Here is a 22,526-nt window from a genome sequence, read left to right on the forward strand (position 1 = left end):
ACACCAGCATGACCTTTGTAAATGTAAATCATGCCTCTATAACTTGATGCATGCCTAAGTCAGTAAAGAAAATGATGTATTGTGCATTCTTAATACTTCTGACACTTTTAATCACATTCAATAGTACCTTATTTCACAAGTCATCCCATAAAAATCAGTGGGACTGTTTGTGGAGTAAAGTGCTACTAACCCAGAGGAAAAGTATCAGAAACTGTCCCTGATGAAAAATTGTATCAGGACCAAGTTTGATGCTTGAAAACAAAACCACATTTAAGTTTGTGGAATGCAAATGTTAAGACAGTGTATCTTAAAGTCTGATTCATGTATTTTTTTCATGTGTACCTAAATTAAAAAATACTTAATGGATTTTGTTCAAATTTTCAGAGTAGCCCCGGGATGCAAAGCCAAACATAGTTAAATTCCCTGCAGGAGCAGATTTTGAGAGCATTTCTTAAAACATACAAAAAATAATGGCTTTTAACGGAATACCCAGCTTGAACTTTATTATATTGTTGCTTCCAGGATGCTAAAAATAAACACATCCTGTTCCCTATCCTGTTATATTGAAGATCAAAACAGTAGCCAAAAGGTCATCCATTCCACTGCTGTCCTTTCTATTTTGTTTCCATGCACCGATGTTTCCAAGGCTAGGACATGCCATATTAAAGGGTGGGCATTGCATCAAAGTGCAATATGGCTTGGTACAGATGGATGCATTCTTTAAACACTGAAACATTTGACAGTGTACACTGTAACTGCTCCTTTGGACTATTATGTGTCATTACACAAAGTAAAACTATTTCCCCATGTTTATTTTTTCTCCCTACTGTTCCTCACACGTTCTTGTCAACTGCTGGAAATGGCCCACCTTGATTATCACTACAAAAGGTTTTTTTCTCTCCTGCTGGTAATAGCTCACCTTAACTGATCACTCTCGTTACAGTGTGTATGGTAACACCCATTGTTTCATGTTCTCTGTGTATATAAAATCTCCCCACTGTATTTTCCACTGCATGCATCCGATGAAGTGAGCTGTAGCTCACAAAAGCTTATGCTCAAATATATTTGTTAGTCTCTAAGGTGCCACTAGTACTCCTGTTCTTTTTGCGGATACAGACTAACACGGCTACTACTCTGACACCTGTCATTATAAAGTATTGTTACTTCAATACATAATATGAAATTGTTAACCGCATCTTTGACATGTGTTATAACTACAGGATATCTTGTCACTGGAAACACCCCGTAAGATGAATGGTGTGAGTGACTTAGTGCAGTTGAGCTTATGGAAGTAGACTTGGTCAGTCCCATCTGATCCTACTTATGAGGTACCAAAAATCCTGCATCTGGCTATGCATTGTATTATTAGCTGGTTTCCTTTCCCAAAGGGAATTTTCCCTCCTGTGATTAATTCTGTAATGCATTTTTTGATTCAGTGGACTAATTAAAGTCCTCATTGACTTCAGTGGCGTTGCACCTGTGCACAGAGAACAGCATTTAGGCCAGTATATTTCGTGTAAGATGATGGCTATTCGTTTTAACGATGAAAATATAGAAGTGGAGCAGTGAAATGAGCAGAGATGTTTTGAACGCCTGTATCTGATTGATTCAGTCAGAGTGAAATTCATCCAGGTACAGTGAAACTATGCAAAGCCCCTGTCACTTAAGCCCTATTGTGGGATTGTGCGGGAGGGGGAAGGGGGTTACATGTGTGGTAGGCAGACCATCCTGCATGTGAAGGCTTCCATGCCCTGTGTGCCATGTTGGTGGTTTCCACACTACTCTGATTGGCACAGTTAGGATAGACTGGGTAGAGCCCATAGGATCTGCACTTTTGTAGTCCCAGTGTCCCAGATTCACTGAATAGAGATCTTGGCAGTTCTGCAACTGCAATTCTACCACATAGTTTTCTTTCCCATGGCCTGGAGGTAGCAGGATGAATTCCATTCCCTCCTCTGCTTATGTTAATTTTATAGGAGCTGAGGTGCTAAGCATTTCTGAAAGTCAGTCAACCTGTGGAACTCCTTGCTTGAGGAGGTTGTGAAGGCTAGGACTATAACAGGGTTTAAAAGAGAACTGGATACATTCATGGAGGTTAAGTCCATTAATGGCTATTAGCCAGGATGGGTAAGGAATGGTGTCCCTAGCCTCTGTTTGTCAGAGGGTGGAGGTGGATGGCAGGAGAGAGATCACTTGATCATTACCTGTTAGGTTCACTTCCTCTGGGTCACATGGCATTGGCCACTGTCGATAGATGGGATACTGGGCTGGATGGACTTTTGGTCTGACCCAGTATGGCTATTCTTATGTTCTTATGTCAGGCTACCAATCTCTATGTGAGTCAGTTTCCTCATCTGTAAAATGGGGCTAATAAATCTTATTGACATGTCCCAAACTGAGGCTTAGTCGGTTAATGCTTGTAAAAAATGCTAAGTATCATGATAAAGGGTCAGGCCCTGCATCACTTGATGGCTCTTTCTCCAGTAGGGGACAAGACGTTGCATGTTGTTTACTGACATAGCTTTGTTGGCTTCAGTGGAGTTATGCCATCTTACACCAGCTGAGGATCTGGCCCTAACTCCTTAGTTTATCTATAGCAGATGCAGTGCAAATAAGCAACGATGCTATTTCTTTCACATAGTATATAATAAAAACTGCATGTAGATTTATGTTAGAGTTAGTCTGTGCTATAAGAGGAAGCCTGCTATTTTCTGCTAGAGAAGAATGTTGTCAAAACAGCTTGTCCCTACAAATAACTGTTTTTGTCTATACAAAAAGGTTTGCCTCAAAAGTTAATCACTCTGTACAACTTGATACTCACTGCAATGCTTCAGGTTTAAAGTAACGTATCAAGCCATGATGTTCCCAGTGTGAAGGAACTTTCTAAGTAGGTTTTAATCATAATGCCTTTGATTTTCACTAGTTAGCATGAGTCTCTAGCTGACTCATGCCATTGAGCTTCATGTGGAGAACAAAGTAGGTTGAGGGAAGGAATTCAATCTCCCACCTTCTCTCTGTCTGTGGGCAGGAAGCCTGTGGACTAGGATACCAGCTATTCCCTCTTCAGGCTCTATATGCAGGGATTTAAAACTGCCGTGTTGGACTTCAGTGGGAGTTTCACTGAGTGACTGGCCCAAGTATAACCCTTGACTCAGTGGTAGATCTGTGATTAAAATCTCAGGTTGCTTCTCGTCTTGTGCTCAGCACACTGAACCACAATTATTATTATTAGTTACAGAGTAACAGCCGTGTTAGTCTGTATTCGCAAAAAGAAAAGGAGGACTTGTGGCACCTTAGAGACTAACCAATTTATTTGAGCATGAGCTTTCGTGAGCTACAGCTCACTTCATCGGAGTTATTTCTATAACACTAGCACCAACTGAGATTGGAGCCCCACCAGGGTAGGCACTGTACAAACACACAGTAAGAAAACCCCCTGCCCTGAAGAGCTAGCTTACTGTCTAAATAAATGCCACCTCCGTAAAAAATACTAGATCCAACTAAGCAAATTAATAACCAGGTTTTTAAAAAGGCGGGCAACAAGACAAGCAACAGCAGGATTCACTGGCTGTGTGACACTTAATAAATATCATGTCCAGTCATTATCCTTAGCATGAATTACATATTGATTTTTTTCTTTTTGGTGAAAATGTTTGTCTCATTCATTCTCTGTGATGCTTCTCTTGGCATGTGTTTCCTGCTTTTTTGTGACGATGTTCACTGTTGTCTCTGCAAGAATAGGTGTAGCGGTTCTATAATCTGTAATCAGGAACGTAGGTGGAGGGATGGAGCTGGGGAAAGGCTCTAAGCAGAAGCTGTATGCTGAATCAGAGAGGGAGAGATTGTAACTTTCGAGATATTACTGTTTTCTTTATACTTATGAAGTTATTTGTTTAGTTTTAGAAGAAACGGACTCTTTCTATGACTTTTACTATTGTCACACGACACTCTCCTCTGTGCTATCATACAAAGTGATTCAATGTTAGGGCCTTTTCCACAGGACTAACAAATTTAAGCTGAAAATTTTGGTGGATATTTTTTAAATTTAAAAATAAGTCATTTCTTGTTTTTGGTGTAATCTCTGATCTCAGTGACTTCTGCTTGTAGGGCCTGAGCCAATTCCCATTGGAGTCAATGGGAACTTTGCCTCTAGTTTCAACAACAACTGGATCAGGCTTCTGGTAGGTTTCATATACAAGCAAACAGCACTAGGCTGGTGGGGCTGCATAAAAATAGCTAAAAAGAATATCTGTGGAATGTGGCTTTACAACTTATTTCTTTGCCTGAAACTCCCTCCCTGTTCCTGAATTTTTCGGAGATTTATGTGTTATACACTGAGGACCTTAGTAAAGATTCAGGTGTCAGACGTACTTCAGTGTATCAAGGACCTGATTAGGCATTTCTTGTGTATAGATAAGAATTCCCACTGATAGTGAGTAATCAAGGAATGCTAGGCCAGTCCATAAGTGTATATGGTGATAGTCCATATGCTTCTCTTTTCTTTCCCCACTCACAAGGCCTGCTCCCAGTCACGCATCTCCTTTAGGGACCATTCCACAATTGTGGGGTGGGTGGGGGGAATTGATAAAGAGGCATTTCTCATTCTCCGCCATAAAATGACCATATTTCTACATCTGTGTCAATTATAAACAACTGCAGATTGGGTCAGCCAACATATTTTGTAAGTTTCACTTGCATTATTTACTATATTGTTCAATGCTAAAAAAACCAGCTGTAAATCTTCCTTAGCTGGAGGATGATGCAGCCAGTGGGATTCTAATTTGGTGGTTTTGACAGTTAAAAAAAACAGAAAAGCAAAAATTAACAATTACAAGTCAGGACAGAAAACAGAATGAAGGTAGCACAGAGATATAGTTGGAGAGGGTGAGGGGGGCATGGCTTTTGACAGATGGCAATATGCCTTTTACAAAGAGGTGTTTGTAGAGCACTTATTCTGCAAATCTTCTTGGTACTAATTGCCACCTAATAGGAGTGAGGGAGAAGGAGCATGTATTGTACCTGGCTATGATGAAAATCAGGTACTGGAATAAAATGTCTGACACTTGTGCACAGGATCTCTCCAGCAGTGCATACTCTGTGGAGAGGAGTATTTGTAATTGGGGGAATTCATTTAAAAAGAAATAATAATGAATAATTAATATAATACCTAGCTTGTATATAGCACTTTTCATCAGTAGATCTCAGTGCTTTCTCAGAACCATAATATTTTGCACTTCCATGCTGACATAGATCAAAGAGTCTCAATCAGTTTCACAAACATTAATGAGCCTCAACACCTGACAGAGAAGTCCATGATAGAGATGGCACTAGATGCCATCTCTGGTGACTCCTAACCTTGTGCGTTAGCCACAAGACCATCCATGTGCACACTAAAGGTAAACACATATGCTTTTCAGCAATATTTTCTTGAGCCCCAGGGATTGTAAGGCTAGTTAAGCCATTTCCAGAAAGCGGATGACTTCATCAGCGGGAGGGATGTCACCTAACTTCAATGGAAGAAATTTAAGAAGGATCATGCAGGGGTCCTCACCAGCAGCACATCACTGGAAATAAATTTCTGACACTTGTAGTCTAGGTTGTTTGAAGCAAATTTTGCCAGTGTGCCTTACTCAAAGGGGTGGTTCTTGGTTCATTCCTGTGTGGGTTTGAATTGTACTGAAGATCTCTGAGAATTGAACATCCCAAAGCCTTTTCTTGGATTTTGTGGAGTATTTTTGGTATGAGGTCCTGGTTAAGGGATGTGTAAGTGCCTACAGGATCAGCCAAGGAAAGTTGCTTTTGGAAGTAGAAGCAAGTCACTGTAGGTTCAGGCAGAAACCCACCATCCCAGGCTTCTCTTCCTTTTGTTCCCATAGCCCAATGAGCCATGAGAGCAGACGTTGTCCCCAACCCCAAGCTGAGCAGCACTGTGGGCAAATGCCTCTACCTAGTTTGGAGCTGCTCTTGGAAAAAAGGTAAGTACATAAAAGAAGAACTGAGCAAAGAAGTGAGTAAGGAATTAGGGGGATGGGAAGAAAAAGAAGCCTTGAGCTTTGGAAGATACGCTTTTTGGTGCCCTCATTAGCAGGCATCTCTTTCATAGAGCCATAGTCAAGCATATCAGGGGCACAACCTTACCTTCTGTAAATCAGAGCTGTTTGCTACCAGTGTGGCTGAAGATTGGGAGAAAGGAATGATCTGAATCCATCCTGGGAGCCCGTGCCAGGGCTGCTTTTTGCACAGACCGTTCTAGCGTTATTGGAACTCCAGGAGCCCCTCCACAGAATAGACTGTCCCCTTCCGGACAGTGCTGCTAGCTACCTCCATAGCTCCCAGAATGATTTCACACATGCACATGAAACGCAGGCAATGGTAATTACAGTGCAGGGGGATGTTATGTTTCCCTAGACAGGTTTCCAAATGACAAAATGAATATAAATACTGGATCCATGGAAAGAAAATGTCCATTGTTAAAATCAATCGACAGGCTTGTATCAGGAAAAAGTGCTTTCTGTCTCAACCCAGTGTCATTCCTGCTGTGATTTTAAATTGGAGTTTGCTGAGTGAAGCACTCAGATTTTATTTAAAAAGTAAAATCAGGTGTGTTAAGCCCCTCTAGCTTAGGTTTTTAAAATACAAGAAGTGAATATAGTTGTTATACAAATAAAGACTTTTAACCGCTTAGCTCCTGCAGTCTGTGGTTTCTGGCACAGAGAAGTTATGTCTCTTGATGTCAGGGGTTAAAAATAACTCACTGTGTAAATTCCCCATGCAGCTTAGCTTTAGGGTTGCCAGTTTTGGTTGGATGTATTCCTGGAGGTATTCCATGCCTAAAATGCCCTGGATGTGCACGCATTTTCTGAGGTGAGGCCAGACAGTAAAACAAAGTACTTTTAAGTGAAAGAATCATTCAAAGGGTCCTGGGCCTGATGGGGGCACCTCTCAGTCATACCTGAAGAAAGATGATATTACCTATGGCTTGGAGACAACCCCTGTGCTCCTGACTAGCCAGAGGCCCACTGCTGAGTACCTATGTCTGTAAAGTGGAAAGACATTGCAACACCTGCTACATTTTCACTACTTTGTTTCTCCTGTGTGCAGTGCATGAAAATGATGCTTTCCGATGCTGGTTCCTAATCTACTGCTAAGCACCAGAGTGGTCCATATAGAGCCTGATCCAAAGCAAAGTCAGCGGAAATCTTTCTGTTGATGTCATTGGACTTTGGATCAGGCCCACAAAGAGTGGGAGATGCCCAGGAGGCAATTAACAGTGTAAATGGCTCAGATGAACTAAAAATGCTTAGTTATTCATGACCAGTTAGTTCCACCTATGACTAGGCTATATTCTGCGGCTGGCATTTTTGCAGCAAATAGACTTTGCATCCGATAAGGCAGGTAGTTTCAGGTAGCCCACAGTTTCTAATCCACTTCTATATGTTTTATTCACTTATTTGTGTACCAAAATAATATACACTTCAGCTAGCAAAAAAAAACCCTGCACATTATACTTGTAGTTGTTCTCCTCCTTCAAGTCTCAGGAGCCATAGATCAACTGCGAGTGTTTAGTGACCTTCTGCCCGAGACTGTACAGCCCCTGGGTGGGTCTAACTTGTGTGGCTGGCACTTATGTAGCAGATAATCCAAGATGACACTGACCTTGGCAGTTTTATGGGAGAAATATTTTCAGTAGGATGAACTGTTCTTGAATAATTTCTTCAGTGTGCTATGTTAGACACACAACCATGGTTTTCATCCACATCGGTGTATGTTATGAGTTTTCCATCTACGCTACTGTTGTTGTACAGATTTCACTGAGGCCAACAAAAATATAAATCATGTTCTCCACCTATGTTCCTGCATTGCCATTGGACACTGGATTAAAGTACGGATGCAGCAGATTGACTTGTTAAAAACATATCTGCCAGATCCTCAGCTGGTGTAAGCTGGTGAAGCTCCATTGTTTTTAATAGAGCTAGGTCAGTTTACAGCAACTGAAGATCTAGTCCAGTGGATAGGACACTGAACTGGAAGCCAGAAAAACTGGGTTGCATTCCTGGCTACTGACAAGCGGTGTGATCTTGGGTAAGTCACTTTCCTGCCATAGGTCTCAGTTTCTGCATGCACTTGTGGCGATAACGATAATTACCTACTTTGTAAAATACTGTAAGATCTATGACTGAAAAAAGCAAAGTATAATTACCCCACTTTCTTACATTAATCAGTACAACTGTCTCTTTAGCTTACATTGTGTCATAGCTCCAGGCACCATAGTATCTATCATCACTGCAGTATTTTTCCTTCTCCCTTCTCAGGTTCTAGGGCTCTCTGCATATTAAGGAGGCACCAGTTGTAGTTATATGGTTAAGGATGAGCTCAAACTTAAAGCAGGGATTCAACCTCTTTTATGCAGGAAGAATCAGCAAATCCTCTCCAAAATAACAACACTTCATCTGAGGATGAATGATTTTTCTGAGAATTTGCAAGAAGTTTCATCTTCAATTGCAAACCCTTTTTGTCCCAAATGATGTTAATAATGGACTAAAGCAGACATTTCAAACTTCCATATAATTAAAACTCATAAAATCTTGTGAATAGGCAATATATGAAGAATTATTCTATGATTACAGGTAATTTCCCCCCATTCTTCTTCATAGCTCAGTTTCTCCTTCAGCAGAAATTGCAGAATAATGTTATACAACAGAGCATTCCATGAGGAACTGCCCTCTTTTGAAATGGCTACCATCTCCTATTATTCTCCATTGGACTGACTGAGGCCACAAGCTGCCTTTTGCCCAGATAGCCTTTGAGCCCATTCACTGGCTGCTCACACTGTTTCTATTCACCTCCTTAGAGCATAGGGATTTCCCATCTTCCTTGAGAGCAGATTTACTTTATTCCTATTACAAATAATGGGAGATGATGGCCATTTTGATGGAGTGCATCTTGAATCAAGGCAGCCTGCAGCAGTCTCACCATTAAAAATGCTCTCACCATTAAAAATGTATGCCTTATTTTCCTTCTGAATTACTCTAGCTTCAACTTCCAGCCATTGGATGGTATACATTTCTCTGCTAGATTGAAGAGCCAATTATTAAATATTTGTTCCTCATATAGGTACTTATAGACTGTAATCACATCACCCCTTAACCTTCTCTTTGTTAAGCTAAATAGATTGAGCTCCTTGAGTCTATCACTATTAGGCAGGTTTTCTAATCTTTTAATCATTCTCGGGTTCTTCTCTGAACCCTCTCCAATTTATGAACATCCTTTTTGAATGTGGACACTGGAACTGGACACAGTATTCCAGTGGTTGTCACATCAGTGCCAAATATGGAAGCAAAATATCCTCTCTACTACTCAAGATTCCCCTGTGTATGCATCCAAGGATGGCATTAGCCCTTTTGGTGACAACATCACACTGTGGGCGCTCATGTTCAGTTGTTTATCCACCATGCCCCCCAAATCTTTTTCAGAGTCACTGTTCCCCAGGATTATGTCCCCCATCCTATAAGTATGGCCTACATTCTTTGTTCTTAGGTGTATAAATTTACTTTTAGCTGCATTACATTTTCAGTTTTGAAAAATAAGTGCTAAGAGTTGTTGCAAATAATTAAAAAAATATATTTTGCAAATGTTCCTATCTACAAACTATTCACCACACCAATTTTCCATGATCCTGTGCTCTTCCTACACACTAGGGATTTCTGGTAGCTATTAACATCCAATAAACTCTAACCAAAGATGGGGGTAGAGAAGTATCTGTGCCTCTCTGAATTTTTATGTCACCCAAATAATTTGACTATTTTAAGTCCTAATTGATAAGTGCCCTTTTCTTACCTATAAAATTTTAAAAGCAATCTATTATATGTTATTGAAAGATCTGTGTAATAGATCAGGGATCAAATTTGGGGCTCTTGGTTACACTGATGTAAATCCAGAGTAATTTTGCTAGAAGCTATGGCGTTACTTCAGATTTATCCAAGTGTAACTGACAGCAGAATTTGGCTCAATGTCCATAAATGAAAATGTAACTTAACTTTCATTTTTCTGTCTAAATCCTTAAAAGAGTGCCTTTAGTGCAAGGTAGCAAGAAAATACTTTTAGTTTTATGGGTAAATTCTTGCTTTTATTCCCATTTTATATGAGCATTGTTTTAAATTACTGACACTACATTAGAGTATGTCAGGATGCATCAGATAAACTGATACAACCTACTATGTCCTTGAGGCAATATGATATATATGTTGCATTACATTAAACATCAAAATATGTTCTTTATATAGTACACTAGCCACTGCAGACAGAAAAATGGTACAGGTCATTATGTATACTGTATAATATTGGAAGCCATCTGCAAATAATCTAGTAAATCTCTAGACAAACTGTATATTTGCAAAGGGACGGATAGTGGACCATAGACAAATATGAAAGGGCTTTGCTCTGCCGGTTAGATCTACAAAGGAGACTTAGACTCAACATTGCAATGCATAACATTTAGGTGCCTGCCACCTAGAGGAATCCATAGACCTGAATTAGGTGCCTAAGCTCCCTATACAATGTATACTTCTCCCCTGTTACTGGCTACTTCTTCCAGACTCTTTGCCTAGTTAGTACCAGTACGCCCCCAAGACCTTGTCAGCTATGTCTCCCTTCACTGCCATTCCCTCCTGGTTCCTAGTCCCAGTCTGTCAGTTCCTCATCCAGTCTCAGTGTTTCCCCATCCCCAACCAACTGGCTCCCAATCCCGGTTCATTTTCTTAATCAGCTATTCTTTTCTATATAGCTAAGGATGTATACTTTATGCTCATGGCTGTAGTATCTGAGTGCCTTCCAGTAGTGCATTAAAATGACGTAACTATATGTCTGTCAGGTATTGCTTGTTCACTCTCCCTCTCCCAGGTGGAGAAGCTTGTGCAGCGGCGTGTTTTGTTTTGGTGTCCTCCCAGCGCCCAGTCCTCCCTGGTCCTGCTTTTGTCTCCTTTTCATACAAATCACATAGCTTCCTCCCCGACACTGCCTGGGTGCCAGCTGGGGGACTAACTGAAAGCACAGGAGAAATGCTATCATTTTCAATGCCTGACCCATAGCAGCTGGGATCAGCAATTAGAGGGTAAGTCTGGCTTCACCCCACAGCCTTGGGATGGAGCATAGAATCATAGAAATATAGGAATGGAGGGGGCCCTCCATAGGTCATTTAGTCCAGTTCCCTGCACTGTGGCAGGACTAAATATTATCTCTGACGGGCATTTGTCTAACCTGTTCTTAAAAACCTCCAATGATGCAGATTTCACAACCTCCCTAGCTATCTTGTTCCAGCATGCTCAGTCACTCTGTGGTGACGGCGTGTGCGTAGTCAGGAGCTGTGAGGAGGTAAAGCATGCTCAGTTGCTTTCTGAGGATGCCACATGTACAGTGTAGTCAGTACTAGAAGCTGTGAGGGGCCTGAGCGTGCTCAGTCAGGAGATAGCATCTTTGGAGATTTTAGCTGCTAAAATCAAAGTCTCCACTGAGCATGTGCAAACTGTAATTTTTTTCAACTTGGCCAAATGTGGGCAAATTTTGACAGGGACAGAAAAAGGCAATCTCCCCAGCCAAATTTCAGGGGAGTTTGTCCCTGCTCCAAAGCATGAGGGCATTAGATTTTTTCAAAGAGGTCTCAAGAATTTTTTAACCTGGGCAGAATATATGTTCCCCTAGCCTCATTCTTAGAAATAGCTGAATTGTTTTGGCTGAAATTTTTTTTAAAAAAATCAGCCTGAGGCAGACACCTTGCATGAAAAAGTTCACCCCAAACTGTTAAAATCTGGCAAAGTTTTAAGCAACTGAAAACAGGGTCTAATAATGGGAACTGTTGGTCAACCTGAATAACATGAGGTGTTACCAGCCATGGCTGTAGTTAGTTTTCAGAGCAAAGATACTGGTGGAACTGAAAGCTGAGTCTTCAGGCTAAATAGATGATTGCTATGTACCTAAGATAGAAGTTGCATTATAAAGTGTTGTGTTATGTTGCTAGGTATTTTGATGACAATTCTTCCTATTTGTACAAAGCAGATTATAGTATGCTTGTTAAAGGAAGACTCACTTCATAATTCCATTGGAAAGTGCTTCTTCATTTAAAAATAGTTTGTCACGCTAAGGGCCAAATTGTTTCCTGGTGTAACTTGAAGTCAGGGGAGTTATACCAGTCAAGAACTGGATTCCAAATTTATATTATTTCTTAGCTCTTTCTATAGAAACAAAAATGTTCTTCTATGAATATTTTTTAAAATGTCTTTCTATGGCAGGTTAGTATGAAATACAATTTATAGTGACATTAGGACAATTCTTCAGACTGCCTATGACAAAGGTTATGTGACTCTTTGCTGGTAATTGAAGGGCTGTCTCTCACTGAGACACAGCGATTCCATTTTTTTTTATAAGTCCTCGTGGTCTGTTATTTGTAAAAGATAACTCCAGAAAGACCTTAGAGAATGAGTTTGATGAGCTGAGATCTGAGGACCTGGAAGCAGTTGCTTTAGCATATCCCCCTTTCCTAATCAAATTCCTTCAAGTATTTTGGTTAACACTATATCACACTGGAGTATAAAAATACAAATGTTGAAGGTTTTTTATTTTTGTGTTTTTCCAAATGGTTTTGGATGCCAGTGAGGAATATTATTCAAAGATAAATAAATTGTGGTTCCTGTTTATTGATTTATAAGATAACATCTTATATTACAAGGACGGTACACATCTATATCTTCCAGCATCCAGTTGTTGTTGCTGCAGAGATTCTTTGTTTTTATTTCTCAGGAAGGATGAGTTTGTGATTGAAACACTGGACTATGAATCTCAGAAGATGTGAATTCCATTCCATTCTAGCACTGCATAAAAGATCCAGAGCTGCCCAAAGGAGGCTAATATCTCGGCACAGAAACATTGTGAGGTGACCCACAATTTCACTGGCATTTGGACTGAGCCCTGAAATTCAAATCCAAACATTCCTAAATGCATGGGATTTTGGTTCAAGCCCATCATAAACTGACACTGTGTTTCCCCTCTTTTCTTTCTCTTTGTCTTAATGATGCCTCACGTTTATACGATGCTCTTCATCCCAAAGCATCCGTAGGATCTTTATGAACAAAGGCAGGAGTCTCTGCACCCACCGCTGAAATGCTTCTGGGGAGGAACATGACTACTGTTTAAGAGCACACAAGGCACTACTCAGCAGTTTAGGCCAGAAAGTGAAGAATATCCTGTCCATGGGAATGGCATAGGGATTCTATGCAGGTAGAATGTGGGAACTTTGCCATAGCAACTTGTTCAAAAACTGCCAGTGGATCTTTAGCAAAACCCAGGAGCTAAGGATGTTGTTTGACATCTCATTCCAAAAACAGCACCTCCGGCAGCACAGTATCTCTTAATGCTACTGGGAATGACTGGCTGGTGCTGAGCACGGCACTCAACTTTCCCTCCCAACTTCATCCTTAAAGGGACAATGTGATTAAAAGAACTTTAGAAAAATCACTTCCATCTGACTTTTCAAACTCCTGATGTTCAAGTGGGTTACACTCTCTAGAATCCTCTCTTCCCCTGCTTTGTAATTTGAGCACGGCTAGAGCTTCCCTCCTTTGTGAGATAAGGAAGGTGTCACACTTCAACAGCTTATGAACTCTTTGCATGATTTCAGTGTCCTCTTCAGTTTACTAATCAAAACCAGTTTTGCTGTGTATTTCTCATCCCTGGAGGGTGAAACTGTCTTCAGAAAATGAAAGCTCTCATATCTGTTAATGTGTCATCACAACTAATAGCCTGGGGACTGTAAGCAAGTTTAAATATCAAAACAATTTTGCTGGTGATTGTCTGTGATTATGGATTAAGCATGCAGAATTTATAGCATCTGATCTTCAAGCTAGATTGAACATAATGGGCCAGATCCTCAGAGGGTGTTAACTGATGTAGCTCCATAGAAGTCAGTGGAGCTCTGCTCAGTTATACCACCTGAGGATCTGGCCCAGGGGGCTTTTCAAAATGTTGTTCAGATAATACATGATAGCATGGGGATGATCCAGCAGCATGCAAAGCATCTCCCACAAGTCACCGATCACGCTTAGCTCTGCCGGAGCCCATCGGAGTTCAGGGCACTCAGAATAAGCCTTTAATCCAATTGAGGACCTTATAAATAATGACTTGTACTCATGAGTCATTTCACTTCCAAAACTTTTTCAAGAGCAAATCAAAGTGCCAGCATGTACAAAGTCCATCAAACATATTAGTGCAGGCAGTTCTTTAGGGATGTGTGCCAGATCTTAGATGTGGCAAACCTACTGCAGTAAGTTGGGTTGCGTGTACTTGCTGCTGCTCTTGTTCAGAATCTTAATGACTCTGTGTCATAGAATCACTACTGTTAACAGAGCAGTTTTACTTCAGTTGTGACTGGTCTGTGCTATCGGAGGATCTAAGTGTCCCCCCCTCCACCCTCATTGCCACGGTGAAGTTCCCAGTGGCCAGGAAGTCCTATAGATGTGCTAGCGGCCATGTTACAATACTACTGGATTTGGACTCTGCCTATGGTAACCTATCCATTTTAGGTACTCTGAGGGCTCCCATTACTGTAGTATCTGAGCATTCACCATATTTATCTTCACAACATCCTTGTGGGGAAGTGCTGCTATTCTAGTCTATGGATGGGAAACTGAGACCCAGAGAGGCAAAGTGACTTGCTTAAGAACACACAGGACAGCTGTGGCAGGGCAGAGAACTGAGCCATGGGCTCCTGTGTGCCAGACTAAGGCCCTAACCACTGGCTCGTCCTTCCTCCCCTGCTCACAGTAGAGTAAAGAGAATATTACACTTTCCCAGAGATTACATTAAAATGATAATGGATCTCACAAATTGAAGCAGGGAGCAGATTAATTCTGAGTGAGGTAATACTTGCATGACCGGGCTGTTATGTAATAATCAAGTTGTTATTGTACATGCAATGGAATGCTATGTCAACAGATGAATTCTTGGATAGGGAAACAGTATTGTTATTTGAGTAAAGGTTTCTTCTTTGGTTGCCGCCCGTCAGTTCAGCAGCAATGATGGAGCCAAATGAAGACTTTCCAACGTTTTCTGTCTTGTACCAGCTTCACGGCTTTGTTAATCTTTAAACCTTTTTGACCTCTTTAATTTTTCCCCATGTCTAGCCAATACATCCTCATTTCTAGTTCCTTGCGCTCTGGTATGTATTCCCATTTGTGGTATCCTTTCCGGGTCCATTCTTAACACACATTCAAACCACCGCAGCCATCTTTCTTGGATCATCTGTAACCGCATTATTTCTTGCCTTAGCCATTTTCTTATCACTTCATTTTTTCTTTTTGTCATCTTGAAACTCAGCATTCCCCGCAACCCGTTGATTTCTGCAGTCAATATCTATCATTTTTTGGCATTCCTCATATTCCAACTTGCTGACCCATACAGCAGTATCAGCATGAGAGTTGTCTCATATATGCTGATATTTGTTTTTACCTAAATTTCTTTAGTCTTCCAGCTTCTACAGAGTTTTCCTAATACAGTAGTGGCTAATGCGTAGCTGCACAAAGGAGGCTAATCTTCACAATTGTCACCCTTCAATACCAGTCCTTCAAGGTACACACATTTTTCCACTTGTTCTAATTCTTTGTCTCCAAATTTGACCTTTACCTCTTCCTCTTGCCTTCCAATTGCCATCATTTTTGTCTTCTCCGTGCTGATCTTCAGTCTGAATTTTCTGCTTTCCTGGTCTACCTTGTCAGTTATTCTCTAAATCCTCTTTGGTCAATGCTGTGAGGTCAATGAGAGCGAAGACTTATCAGCTTTAAAAAAATGTTTGAAGGGAATGAAGTGGTGTAAGGCTCTCAAAAATACAATACAGCATGGTATAAAAGAGATCACAGCACCAAAGGAACTATAGAAGCTGCCAAGAGTTGGACAGAAGAAAGAGGAGCACAGCAAGCCAGAGGGAGAGACTTGTCTGGAATGAGGCAAATTATACTAAAACTGTGGGCAGATAGTTTTGCAGTAGCAAAATATACCTCTGCCTACTAGAGGGGTGAAGATTAAGGGGCTGATCTTGCCACATATTGAATGATCTCAACTGCCATTGACAACATGGGGAGATGAGAATGCTCAGCCTCTCGCACGATCAGTCCCTACATTTGTAAAAGTAATTTTGATTCAGCTCTCATTGACATCAATGTTCAAACTTCCATTGACTGCAATAGTGCTAGACTGGGCCAAGTCAGGTACTAATAAGGTCATATTTAGGACCCAATCCTGTTAGGTGCTCAGACTCTCTGTTTCTTTCAAGAGTAGTGAGAGCTGGCAATGCTCAGCACTCCCCATACTAAGCCCATTGAGCACTGTGTGTAGTTCAGAGTCCCCGGGGTTGAGCCTGCAGAGTGCATGAAGGTTGTGCGAGAGCAGTGCTGAGCCACAGGGTGCTTGTTACTCATGAGTCAATCAAACGAAGGAAGATGAGGGCAGCAGATAATGCGGGCGTTTTGCTATTGGCTGTTAGAGATACGGTAGCATTGAAACTTCCATTGCTCTCGCTTTCTTCTAAGTGCCGCTCATAAGCTCTCTCCAGTGAGCAACAGCTCCTGGCTGGCAGCAAGAGTAACTGACAGACCTGTGCACTGGATTACATGTAAATACCTATGCCCTGACCACATCCTTTCTCTGCGCACACATTTCCCCCCCAGTGCCCAGCTCCTGTTGCTGAATGTGGCATATTTATTTCTCCACGTTGTGCTGAACTACTCCACTCAGGTGAGGCCTGATTAAAGTGCTGAATACCACTGGGACAACCTCATTGACATCGAAGGGATCTGAAGGCGCTCAACACCATGTAGCACATGATTAGCTCATTGCAGAAATCAGGGCCGTATTGAGCAAACATGGCACTCTAGATCTCTTAAAAAAAAAAAGAGGAGGACTTGTGGCACCTTAGAGACGAACAAATTTATTTGAGCATAAGCTTTTGTGAGCTACAGCTCACTTCATCAGATGCATGCAGTGGAAAATACAGTGGGGAGATTTGTTTTTTTTCTCTCCTGCTGGTAATAGCTCACCTTACCTGATCACTCTGGTTACAGTGTGTACGGTAACACCCGTTGTTTCATGTTCTCTATGTATATAAATCTCCCCACTGTATTTTCCACTGCATGCATCCGATGAAATGAGCTGTAGCTCACAAAAGCTTATGCTCAAATAAATTTGTTAGTCTCTAAGGTGCCACAAGTCCTCCTTTTCTTTTTACAGATACAGACTAACACAGCTGCTACTCTGAAACTCTAGATCTCTGTCATTTTGCCAGCAGTGCTTTGCAGCCTGCAGGATCAAGACCACTACCCTCTATGATTATTTTTGTTTCAAAGTTAGTGCATTTAGTGCTGCTAAAAATGAGGGGTGGACAGCACTGGCTAGCCCTAGACAGAATGGGCGTGAACCTGCAAGGTACTGATTGCACTCAATGGGAATGGAGAGTGCTCAACACCATGGGGGAGGTGCTCAGTATCTCATAGAATTGAACCCACTATAGGTAGCTACTGTATAAGGCTTTGTCACACAACTTGACATCCCCCAATATTGATTTGCAACATCCCTTTGTTCCAGGCCTGGGATTTTTATTTGATTTGGTTTGGAGCTTTTTTCTTGAGCAGAGACTCAAATCCTGCAATGGATTTTATGTCTGGGACCAATTTCATCACTTTATTATAGGGAAAGCATCATGGCTACCAAAGTGTTTGAGCAGATGGGCAACCCAACTGATTCATGGGTTTGGAGGTGTGATGATATATTTACGTGATGGCCTGGTGTGTAGGTTTGTGATGTGGTGTCAGACTGACACGTGTTTGGGATGATACAACGATGGGAGGATATGAATTCGTTCTGAGGTGAACTTATCTTAAAAGCTTTTTGTAAAGATTCTACTGAGAACTTTCAGGGCCAAGTCCTGGTTAAGCCAGCACAGTGTGGATAGCAGCAGTTACTCACAAAAGGTACTAAGTGGGATCTCTGCTGCCCTAGGGCAGGTTACCAGAAGCAGAGGTGGGTCACAGCACTGTGGAACATTGTCTATCGCTGCTCTGTCCAGGTGCACGGTGCTACTGTCTTGTGCTTGCTGCAGATGCCCACCAGATTTTGATCCAGTCGTTCTCATCTTCCACCAAACCATGTGGGGATGCTAAGCCCCATTGTGTTATCATGTGTGTCTGCTAATGCTAGTTCGTGTGCAGAGCCAAGTAATTGTGTGTGGAACTGGCACTGCTTACCCCCTTTCACACGGCCCTGCCAGCATTGAACCTGAAATATTGTTCTAGGCATTCATTAAGAATGGACTCTGTAGTTACAGTATGGAAAATACACAGAAATCACAAAGCGTAGAGACTCATCCTCTCTAGCCAATCTCTCTCTCTCTCTTGGCAGCCCAGCTTCCTCAGTTCCTTAAAGGCCCCCTCGATACCATATCTTTTCTACCTTTTTCTCCCACCCAGGCTCAGATCTTCCTGTCATTCAAGGCTGCACTCAGCTTGCAAGGTGTGACCTTTATGCTTCCCCTCCTGTGCTGCATGGAGGGAAGAGCTGTGTGAAAACCACAACAGGTGGTTAACTGGGTGTTCGTCCTTCGCCCCTCCTCTGTATACACTCCAGCATTATCTCAGTGTGATTCACCAGACTCACTGAGATCAGGGTAAGGGTACGTCTACACGGCAATCAAACACCTGCGACTGGCCCGTGTCAGCTGGCTCAGGCTCAGGCTACGAAGCTGTTTAATTGCAGTGTAGATGTCTGGGCTCAGGCTGGAGCACCTGAAGGTCCCAGAGCCCTACACTCCAATTAAACAGCCCCATAGGCCAATCCACGTGAGCCCAAGCCAGCTGACACGGGCCAGCCACAGGTGTTTAATTGCAGTGTAGATGTGTACCCTAAGTGGGTGGCTGTGGGGAGGAGACATGGAACAGTTGATCTACAGTGCATGTTCTCCCTTCTGTTCTGTGTAAAGCCCACCCATAAAATATGCTGATTGGGCATTTTCACCACATTTTGTGACCCCCCCCCAGGGGAGGAATTGCAGAGTGCAGCCTCGGAGCTCAGGTAGCATGTAACCTGAACCCAGATCTTGGTGGGTCATTTTGTGTTGGGAAACAAAATGGCCCTTTCCAGGTTTGTGGGACTTCGGGGCTTACACAACAGACCCAGAGCCATCAGCTGGAAAGCTGGAACTGGCACAAACTGAAGATTCCCCTCTGTAGGAGCCTCACAGGATCTGAGGCTGCTCCTTAGAAAATGTCTGAATCCTTCACACTGGAGGGTCTGATACTTTTCGGCTGACTGCACTGCAAGTAACTTTTTATCTTATATTAAGAATAAGGAAAAAAGTGAAGATGGGGTGTTATTTTGTCTCTGCTTTTGTTCTGAATTATTTATTGCAGTCACTGTTGTCTTCCTTGTCGTCAGGAAACAAAATGTTTTTGTGTTGTTGTGTTTCCTTTTAAAAGAAACAAGGTCTGCTCAGTTTTACTTCTCTTACCCATTTGCTGCATAGTCCTATAGTATAAACCAACTTTCCCCACCACTTCATGGGCTGTACCTTGCTGTTCTTATGCAGACAAAGCTCCCACGGACTTCAGTGGGAGTTTGTCTGAGTCAGAAGACACACTTTATATGAAAGGTACATTTATAAACAGTTTACAAAGTTAATACACATTATAATCATGTTACAGACATGAGTAGTATGTTATGGTCATAAGCACATGAGTAGAAACCGTTATAGGCAGTTATAACTAACCTTCTGAGTGTTGGACTATAGCATTTGATTAAGCATTTATTAAAACATCTGTTAGTCATTTGTGAGCCCCTTTATAAACTATTTTAAAATGTACCCTTATTATAAAATATGATGGGGGTAAGGACTGGCTCCAATATTAGAAACAAGTCATTGTAACTAACAATTCACTTTCTAATTCTAGGTTAGCCTGAGGAGAAGGATAAAGAAACTGGCCACCAAGATGGTAATCACTAGTGGGAATGAAGATGATAAAGGCAATCAAGAAAAGGAGAGCAAAGAAGAAACCATCCTGGCAATGCTTGGGATTATTGGAACAATTCTGAACCTCATTGTGATCATTTTTGTGTACATTTACACAACATTGTGAGCCAGAAGGCACACGACAAGAACCGATGAAACGGCCTCTAACGGCGACAACAAACATTGTAGGCTATTGACATGTTGCTTAATCAGAATTGATTCTGTACTATATTACCACATCGTAAAAGCTCTGCCTGCAGGCAACGAAAGCTGAAGCACAATTCATTTAACAAGACCTTTTCACGCAGTAACAAGCTAAACTCTTCTGTCCTGCTCCTTTCCCTTTTTATTTGGGTTTGGCTTTGGGGGAATGACTGCAATTATGTAAGTAGCAGCTTTGAAGAACTCAATCTTGGATACAAACACAATAGAAAGAGACTGTACACTATTTAGAATTACTAATGTATACCGTATACTCTTAAAGATAGCTACATAGCACCGATTTGGGGTCCATTAGGTCAATTTTTTTTTCTCCTTGACTTTTCAATTTTATTTACATTGAAACTGACAGGCTTTTTATTTAGAATGAACATATGGTGCAATCATGGGAAAACAATTCTGTTGAGCAAGATCTGCCTAAAAACAACAAAATGTTGGGGGAAATAAGTGACGATTATTTTTTCTTTCTCATTTGCTTGACATTTGTGTCTGTTCATACCAATGTTTATAAATATATATTTTTAATAAATGTGCTATATTTTTAGCATGAACCAAATATTTGGAGACACTCTGGTATTCATGCAGCCTGGTTCTGTTTGATGAAGTGCCCTTTGTTGACTATGGATGGGATGCTCTTCAGCAATTATATACCAATCTTGTTTGCAGCCATTTCATTGTAGTCTGGAACAAACTCACATCATGCTTGACTTGAAGTTGGAATGTCAGCTGAAAAGCATTGCTCTTTAATACAGGAGATGGGAAAACATTATAAGGTGACCTTTATAGACTGGTTGCAGGGACATTGCTCTATTTATAGTACAATGGCAAATGAAAAGGATATTAGGGTATCTCACATGACATTCGAAAACTCATCAAATATATGGTTCTTTAAACCCCGTCCCATTAGATAAGTACCTACATAGGGAGAAGATTTGAGAGTGGAGAGATCTTTAATTAAGCGGACAGGCATAACGAGATCCAGTAGCTGGAAGCTGAAGCTAGACAAATTCAGACTAGAAAGAAGGTGTACATCTTTATATCTTTCTTTAAAACATGCTTTAACTTAACCAGAAGTTGTGGGCTTGATGCTGGAATCACTGGGTGGAAGTCTATGGCCTATGGTTTGCAGGAGATCAGACTAGATGACCATAACATTCTCTTCTGACTGTAATATTTATGAATCTCTGAGTCATTAAAAATTACATCCCACTTCTATCCTCAGATAGCCAGGGACCACACCCATTGACTTCAGCATACATGTCTGTCTGAGGATGTAATTGGACCCATAATTGGTTGGACAGAAAATTTCTTACTAAATAATGGACCAAATTGAGTTGTCAGAGACACATGTGGAACCCACATTTAAATCAATGGGAGTTATGTGAGCTCATCTAGGGTGTAGACCAAAGCCATCCATAGTCAATGGAAAGGCTCCCACTGACATCAGTGGACTTTGGATTAGGACCCTAATTCTAGATCCTGCTCCACTGAAATAAATGACAAAACTGCCATTGATTTCATGATGCACGATCTGACCTTAAGAAGGCAGAACTTTACCCTGCACCAGAAGGGCCTGGCCCCAGAAGGCACTCAGCAATACCTCCCGGAAGGGATGTACTCGCTATCTTGTGAAGTCAGGCATTAACTGACAAACATATTAGGAAGAAGGAAAAGGTCAGCGAACAAAATTAAATGAAAGCCAACACAATTTGAAAGGGCAGAGAGAATTGTGTGATAATGATAAAGTGACAGGCCAATGAAGCCTTGAAAGAGTGAACACATGAGCGGAGGTCTGAATAGAAATAGGACAGACTAGGAAGGGGGCTTACGTAATTAGGGAAGTATAAGGCATAATTCATCCATGCTTGTAAAGTGTTTTGATAACAGCTGATCTTTGGGAATGCAAAAAAGTATTATTAATGTGTTTATTGTCAGCTTGATATCACCTGGATCGAGCTGGTACTGCATCCTGGTTTTGTCATTTTGAAGAATGGGTAAGGTGCTCAGAGAGTATGTATGGGCATTCTTTCTTTGTTCTGAATCAAAAGCCAATGAATAAACAATATCGGCCCCAGCCCTGCAGTCCTTACTCAGGCAAAAACTGCCATTGATTTCGCTATGTGTCAGCATATCCCTGCTCCATTGGCACTGCCATCCCAAAACGCATGCATAAACTCCCACGGCTGTGTTACCCACCATGAAATCTGTTTGCCCCCTTTCCCATGTTGGGATGCTCCCATCAGTGACAAGCACACCTATCTTCTATATG

At 41.5% G+C, this 22,526-nt stretch overlaps 1 long non-coding RNA gene across 1 annotated transcript in view; it reads left to right on the forward strand.

Moving 5' to 3' along the window:
* LOC122466393 overlaps window positions 1–20,825 on the forward strand; it is a 35,311-nt gene extending 14,486 nt beyond the window's left edge. Inside the window, exon 4 of the long non-coding RNA XR_006291832.1 lies at window positions 19,980–20,825. This is a non-coding gene — a long non-coding RNA (uncharacterized LOC122466393). The remainder of the gene's footprint in view (window positions 1–19,979) is intronic.
* The last annotated feature ends 1,701 nt before the right edge of the window (window positions 20,826–22,526 follow it).

Source organism: Chelonia mydas, chromosome 6, assembly GCF_015237465.2.
Source record: "Chelonia mydas isolate rCheMyd1 chromosome 6, rCheMyd1.pri.v2, whole genome shotgun sequence".
In the NCBI taxonomy this organism is placed as follows: domain Eukaryota; kingdom Metazoa; phylum Chordata; order Testudines; family Cheloniidae; genus Chelonia; species Chelonia mydas.